We start from the raw sequence: 7391 nt of genomic DNA, 5'->3' as shown, positions 1-7391 counted from the left end.
TTGAAAATTATTCTTTTTTTTTTTTTTAAACCAATAAATTCAGTAGTTACAATGAAAGAGAAGTTCATAAATTTTTTTCGTTAGTTAAACTACAAGACTCTTGCCTATTTTTGTATAGTTGAATTACAACATATACTTCAACTTTATTTATAATTTGTGATATTGTTCAGGTAAACCCAAACATGTACGGTGACACACGCACCCATTTGTTTTTTCAAATGACTGTAAGTACTTTTTATCTTTAAATAGATTTAAGGTTCTAGGCAGGATGATTTTTTTTTTTTTTTTTGGGTACAAATGCATAGTACTAACTTAATTTGAATTTCACACTATATATGGACTAGAACAAAGGAGTTTCACATGTCATAATCTTGCTTACTTGGGGTTCGTACAAATTAATACCAAAGTTCCAGTTGGAAGTGTTATAGAGAAGGTCTCTGATTTCGATACCGCTGATCAAGTGGTTCTGCATTTCTCCATGATTTGGGTAATAATTACTTCTTCTTTTTTCTTTTTTATTTTTTAACATAGGATTTGAATGCATGTTTACAATTAGAAATTTAGTTTATCAAATAATTTTTTTGCAGAATTTCTGATTTCCATTTTTTTTTTCCTTTTCCTTTTTATTGTTTTTGGTTATATGATAACAACAGGATGGAGCAGATTCACCTAGAACTGGAAAATGGTGGGTGTATTTTAATACTGAACCTCATCCAGTTGGATATTTTCCAAACAAACTATTTTTTGAGTTAAATTCTGGAGCAAACACATTGAAATGGGGAGGCTATGTTTTCACTGGGCTAAATGATAATGCTAGCCCTCAAATGGGTAGTGGAAAATTTGATAATGGTGAATATCAACGAACTGCTTACATGACTAATGTACAAAATGTAGGTGCCAATAATCAATTAGTTCGCTTGCCAAATGATATTCAAACTGCCGAGTCTTGTTGTTACCTTGAAGGGGATGAATCATACAAAGACGAAACAATAGGTTATACCTTCTGTTTTGGCGGAAAAGGTGGCATATTAGATTATTGTTATAATGGTACAAGTAAATGAAAACCAATAAAAAGCTGGTCACATCAATAGTTTGTGGCTATTGCATTACATTTCGTGCTAAAATATAATAATGGCAAAATTTGAATTTTTGTTCCTTTCTCTATGGGTTTTTTTTTTTTGGAGCCCTTTGATTTTTTTTTTAAAATTATTTTATTTTAGTTCCTAGAAAATCAATTGTTGAGTATGTTAAAAAATATTTTTAGGCAGAAAAATATTCCAAAAGCTTTGAACCAAACTCATGTTACCCTTATCCCAAATTACATACAAATCCAATTAAGACAATTAAATCACCAAATCAAGGTTGTCAAAATTGGGATCCTACGTAAGATCATGGGAGGTAGCGGAATCGTGGATCGTAGGATCGGATCATGGATCGTACGATCCTACATTATTTGAGAAAAAAACAAAAAAATACACATTGGTATATTAAATAATTACATAAATTATACATTCATTGATATAATTACCATATATCACTACATCCATTTGTAAGCATTATCTAAAGAGGCCAAAAATCTCAAAACGTGACACTCTATTGGAATATTTTTTATTTGGGTCCAACTGACACTCTCTCTATATTAGATGGGATTGTAAAATCGTAGGTCGTAGAATCTAGATTGAGATTTTGAAAACCATGCACCAAACTATATTTGATAAACTAGCAGTCATAGCTTTGCTTCCATCCTCCCAACTCTTCTCCATGATATTGCTCTTCTACCTACAATATTTAAAAAAGGAAAAACCACATTAATCAAACAAGAAATTGTAATTAAGATGTCATGTACTCCTTTGGCTTATGGAACTCAATGCATCATTTATCACTCCATGCACCAACCATTTCAATCTCAAGCAAAAACATAATTAACGGCACTTTTTATCACCAAAAAAGAAGAAGAAATGACGGCACTATTTTTATTTATTATAAGTGTGTGTGTGTATATATATATATATATATATATATCACTATTTATTATAAGTATATGAGTAGCATACATCTTAGAAGTAAATATGTAATTTTGTGGTAGAGTTACAATATCATAAATCAGCAAAACTTAGATATAGTTCCTTAACCGTCATACCTTATATTTCTAAATTGAATTGAACTGTACCTAAACACACTTTTCTAAGTTAACAGGGACTCATTCAATAGGCCTTGAAATGACAATCTCACCGTTCATTCTATTCTTTCAAGAGGAGAAGGTGCATATATACAGCACTATGTTGTTTACTATTCTTATTTTAATAATCGAAGCAACCAGCTCCTAGCTCATATATATAAGATTCAAAAATACCTTTCGGGTGAAAGTGACACCAACTTCAATCTCTCCACAATAACTTTGGACTTTGCAAACCACACTATATTCGTGAGGGTATAACTCAGCAGTTCCATTCTCCACTCCTACTGCCATTAAATCCTCCACATAGATGCTGCAAATGGAAAACTCTTCTAGTATGTGAGGAAGGACAACCTGTATAGGGAGATTTACAACCAAGCTACAGAGTATATGTATTGTATCACTTCACCACGAAACCCAGTCTGCAAAATTAGCAAGAGAATCCGGTGGGAGAAACCACCTATAGGGTGGAAAAAATTGAACACTGATGGCTCGGTTATAAGTTGCATGGAGCGGGCTGGATGTGAAGGAGTAGTTAGGGATGAGCATGGGAATTGGGTTGCAGGTTTCACAAGACATGTAGGAACAACCAACAGTTTTGCTGCTGAACTTTGGGGGCTTAGGGATGGTCTTATGTTGTGTTGTAGCTTGAATATCCCCTACCTTATTGTTGAGATAGATGCCAAAGTGGTTGTGGATATCTTTCAAAATTCTGACTATGTAAATCATATAATATCTCCTATTTTGGATGATTGTAGGCATTTGATGACCAGATTTCAGCAAGTTCAAGTTAAACATTGCTACCACTAGGCTAACCGATGCGCTGATCTGATGGCTAGACTAGGGGTTGACCAAGAGCTAGATTACATTATGTTTGCAAGTCCGCTTGTGGACTTAGCTAAGGCTTTGGAGGATGATTGTAATGGTGTCTTTTTTAACAGACTTTGTACTGATCTGGATGTAGATTTTTTATTTAATGATATTGTTGTTTAATGAAAAAAGAGGAAGGACAATCAAACAACAAAGATATATATATATATATATATATATATATATATATATATATATAGATTTTAACAAAATCGAGTTTGGTATAAAACTCAATCAATATCCTCAAAATCGAGTTATATGTAAATTTTTAATTGACTCGACTTTAACAAAGTCGAGTTTCCCTTCATTTTTATTTATTTATTATTATTTTTTAAAAATTAAGTGGCAAAATATGCATAGAACTCAACATTGCTAATGTCGAGTTCCACTTGTAACTCGATTTTTAAAAATTGAAAGTCGAGTACTAAAACAAGGACACACCTTAATAGTTTCAAAACAGGGATATTATGCTAGATTTTTTACAAAATAAGGGCAAAAGCCCAATATCCCTTATATATATATTGCTCATCAAAATTTGCTTTTCATACTCTACATTATCCCCCAGTCCCTCCTATCAATTACCTCACTGTTTAAGTCTAAATGTCTTTTCTAATGGCTCCAAGCCACATAAAAAATTATACCTTTTGGAGAAGTATTTATGAAACTCTTAATTAAGTACATAAAATGTAACAAAGAGACATGATGTTATGATGTCTCCCGTGGCTTGCCCAATGAAGTCATCAGCAGAGAATGTGTCCTTATCCATGAAGTTTAGAATAAGTTTGTATTGGTCTCCTTGCCCAGATACTCTACCCTGAATGTATTTTTCTCATTCCACACTGGAGATCCACCTTGACCTGCACCAATAATGGTATATCTCATTATTTCTAAAGAAGAGGCTGCAACTATAAAATCAGCATACCCTATACATATTTGGTTTGGTGCAATCATCAAACAATCTAAAATTTGAACTTTAGAGGCAAAATCTTAAGGAACAAATGCAGGACTCTGAATTAAAAGCAAGACTCTCCCTTACTATCTCTCAATCAAATTATATGTTCTGGAACCCTAGTGCACGAATCCTAAGTTGGACCAAGTTATCATAGGCTGAAACAAAAATTACTGTTAGGTTTTCTCGTAACTCTATAGTTCGAGAGGTGTCGAGCTAAGTATCGAGATTCATTTATTCTCGATAGATCAACAGGTAGAGAGAGGTGTCAAAGTCTTGTTTTCTTGAACAGTCTTGTGTCTTCAAATAATACCACTTGGACAATCCTTGAACACACTTAAACTAAGATTCAACAACATATAAAGTGTATTTCATCATGTGTTTGCCAATATACAAAAATATGACTTGAACAATCTCCCCATTTAATAATTTGTTGACAAAACAACAAGAGTACATTGAATGTCCTAAAATATATTCTACTCCAATTACATGAAAAATAACCTAATCTAAACATTTAGTCTCTTGAAGAAATTTGCAAAAAGAGAGCTCTAGTATTGATCTAGTTTAGAAAACTATCTTTCAATGCGTTGAGTTCAAGTACACTTAGTGTAATTCTAAGTAATGTTACATCGAATAACTTGATATAAAATTCATGTTTTAAAAATCTCACCCTTAAATTACATGTTTTATATGTTCTTAATATTCATACCAATTTTCATGTTAATTGGATATTATTTATTATTTTATCTATAAACTCATCTTTTATGTATTATTTTAAACTACAAAAACTTGAATTTAAACAATTTATTGTTGACATGATTATTAAACAATTAATTATGCAGGTCTCTTCCTATTTATTTTATTGAACCTTATCATCCTAACAAATTCTTCTGGAGAGGGAAATTTTATGGCGAGAATGATGATTTCAAACTTTTTTCATTTTTTAGCTGTGCGGCATTTGAGTTACTTCTTCAAAGTAAAAAATACGATGTTAAAGTTATAAGTAAATCATAATTTTTTAAAAGTAAATCAAAGTTATACCGGTCTATATGATTTACTTATATGATTTACTTCTTCAAAGTAAACTTTTAAAAGTAAACTTGATGCAATGTTTGAAAGTAAAAAAATATGAGTAAATCATATGTCGATGCAAAGTTTACAAAACTCTGATGCAATGTTTAAAAGTAAACATTTCATATCAAAGTTATTCCGGTCTATATGATTTACTTATATTTCTTCAAAGTAAAAAATATAATTTACTTCTTCAAAGTAAACATTGCCCATCATATTAAAGTTATGTTGGGGTTTAGGTTAAAGCTATTCATATTTTTCTAAGCGCATCAAACTTCTTTTATATAGACCGGTATAACTTTGATATGAATGTATTTGCTTCCATAACATTGTCAAAATACAAGACATTTATCTCCAAAATCAATCAGAGTCGGTGAAATACCTCCCATTAATAATAGTGCAATAAGAGGAACAACTAAATTTGAGTTTATTTGTATGTTATGAAGCACAAAAGTACAAGAGAATAGATAGCATTTTCTCTCAGTATTTGCAAGTATACATAGATTTCTTCGTAAAAAGTATATTTTCTTTAGCAATCAACTATTGGAAGTTTTCCCTTCGAAAATCCTTCCAAGTCCGTAAAACGTTGGTCCCCTGTCTGTAAATAAAGGTTGCCACCAAACCCAATCCTTCCTTTTCCGCATTGCATTAAATGTGAATTAAGAAATATGGAAGTCAATGCCTTTTGTTATAAGAAATAACTTTTCTTGCCATTGCGTTAATGAATTTCTACATCATAGACTATCTTTATAAATGGATTGGGTACTCCTTTTTTTTTTTTTTTTTTGGAGAAAATACTCATTTACCCATTCCTTTTTTTTTTTTTTTTTTGGTTGATAAAATACTCATTTACCCATTCCCATTGGATCTCTCATCAATCAATTCATTGACAATTTACATAGCTTTTGAGATTGCCCGTTGCCAACTAGTAGTGATTGTTAGGTTTTAAATCCCTCTGAACTAGATTGTTTAACCTAATTAATTAACCAAGTGAATACTTAGGTTTATTATTCAAATCTAGGTTAAAACAATATAGTCATATAATGTAAAGCAGCAAAAAATTAAACAACACAACGATATGATGACCCAAAAAAACCAAACTGATAAAAAACTTGAGGAGGATTTAACCTAACTATCCTCAAGGTAAAAAGCAAATCCACTATAAAGAATCGAAGTTTACAATAAGACTTAGACCACTAACATCCTATTGCTACCACATGTAAAACTTACTAACACGACCACGTGCAAGCTCCGAATCCACAAACTCCTTCTCTATTGGGCCTTTGCAACATAAGCACCCATAGTTGTGACATTGAGATCTCACTCAAAGGTTTATCAACACAAACTCTCATGTTTGTGACTCCAAGACCACCCTTGAAGGTTTAGATCATCAACACTTTTGATGACTAGAGAACGCAGCAACTTCTACAACACCAGATCTTGAATTTCTTCAAAAAATAACACCGGTAGAAGATATGAGAGAGTTTTTTGGTACAAAACCCTAGATATAAAAGAGGCACACTCTTCTCTCTCTAAAAAGCCTTTTAAAATCATGCTTAGGGTTATATACTATTAGTGTTTTACTCGAAACCTAATACATTTAAGTAGAGTTTGGGCTGGAATGGAATTCTACAGATGCGTGTTTCGATCGGTCGAGCTTGTCTTTTGATTGATCGAACCAAATAGATTTCAAATTCTTCTTTCTGCAGCTTGTATGTTCTTGAATTTTGACTTGAATCACCTTATGCATTGTCTAATAATACCTATAGACTCTAGGATTTGTATCTAGACAAGTTTGTGTTTACGATTTGCCAGTTGTTATAAACTTTTAGAACCTAACAGTGATGTTTGAAAACATTGTCAAAATGTCTACCACTAATCTTGAACTAGGAATACTAAGTCGAAATATTATTAGTTTCAATTTTACTCCTCCTTAGGTAGGTTTGATGAAGAACTTATTGATTTACAAAAGGGGCCATTGATATTTGATATCATCCATTTTGCTTGCTTTCTTAAATCTTATAATTACGGGAATGATTTTTTGATTATTGTATGCAAAGTTGCATATCATTGATTAACATTTTCCAATGAGTCCATCTTGATTCAATTGTCGCCATATTCCTGCTACATAAGTATTTGGTGTACATAAGTTGAAACAGTCCATCGATATAACGAGAGTACTCTCATCGTAGCCTTTTACTGATAATATGTAAATAACTAAAAAATTTATCCCAAGTCTTAAATTAACAAATGCATGTCATTTTCATAAAGACAAATGCAAATATTTTACCTTTGTCACGTTACCATGTCCCTTCCGTGTGGCGA

At 31.8% G+C, this 7391-nt stretch overlaps 1 pseudogene; it reads right to left on the bottom strand.

Annotated features, from left to right (window-relative positions):
• Window positions 1-1698: 1698 nt before the first annotated feature.
• On the bottom strand, window positions 1699-3980 carry LOC115989222 (annotated as a pseudogene).
• Between the last annotated feature and the right edge of the window lie 3411 nt (window positions 3981-7391).

The sequence above is a fragment of the Quercus lobata genome, chromosome 5 (genome assembly GCF_001633185.2).
Source record: "Quercus lobata isolate SW786 chromosome 5, ValleyOak3.0 Primary Assembly, whole genome shotgun sequence".
Classification (NCBI taxonomy): Eukaryota; Viridiplantae; Streptophyta; class Magnoliopsida; order Fagales; family Fagaceae; genus Quercus; species Quercus lobata.
The sequence above is the reverse complement of the archived record's forward strand: the minus strand, read 5'-3'. Positions and strand labels throughout refer to the sequence as shown.